A 1,055-nucleotide genomic window follows, 5' to 3' on the forward strand; every position below is an offset into this window, starting at 1 on the left:
AAACACACATTTTTGTATCCTTTTTAAGGACAAAATATTATATTATATAATATATATATATATATATATATATATATTATAATAAATATTATAAGTATACAACGTCAGGCACTCTCTGAAGACGCTCCGCATCTGAAATGCTGTTGGTTGGTGCAGATCACAGACTTGACACAAACCGTGTCACAGACAGAACGTCATAAAGCACCGGTTGGAATTTCATAGTAACTCTTTAGGCTTAAAAGAAACCAAGTGACTTTAGGTAGGAGACGAGATGCGGTGGTGCCAGTGTTTTTCAGTCTCTCAGGTTTGTCAGATCATACAGGACTTGGTTTTACTTTTGCAAGATGTTGAAAGGTTTCTGTCTGTGGGTCTTAATATTACACAAACATATATATGTACAGCGGTGATGGATAATCTTACACACACACACAATCATTAACTTTTCTCATATGAAAACACTGGTTTACACCCACACACACTGCACACATCAACACTTACACGTAATCCTTTCAGGTCTTGTGGCTGTATGAACACTGCAGGCTGTTGTAATATAAAAACAGTGTCCCTCTCTTCCCTCTGGGGAAGAGAACGCCATGATCACTGTTTACTTTTCATCTTCCTCTCTGTCTCCATATTACATCAGTTCTTTATCGAACATAGGAGCTCCATGTAATCATCAACTGGTATTTCTTTCCTCTACAATGAAACCTCTTAAAAATGGGGACAATAATTTAAAAGAAAAAATTGTTATTTTACAAACTTTAATGTTTTTTTTTTTATATAGTTTTGGACATCATTCTTTTTGGTTGTGATGATTTTGTTTTTTACTCAACAGTTCTCAGCTGTGTTATGGGACTCCACGGGGCACAAACAGGAGCCATCAGACAGGTTTTAACCAAGTTTTCCAAAACTCTTAAAAATCAAAATGGGGATTTGTTTCAAAACTGTCCAATGGCTCATTTGGTTGTCCTGCCTGTATTTTAGCAATTCAGCTTTTGATGACCAAAACTACAAAAAAAGTTACTACAAGGAGATTTAACTGGTTGTGAAACTTA

The sequence above is a fragment of the Morone saxatilis genome, unplaced genomic scaffold (genome assembly GCF_004916995.1).
Source record: "Morone saxatilis isolate NCDOM2014 unplaced genomic scaffold, NCSU_SB_2.0 Contig23, whole genome shotgun sequence".
Lineage (NCBI taxonomy): Eukaryota > Metazoa > Chordata > Actinopteri > Moronidae > Morone > Morone saxatilis.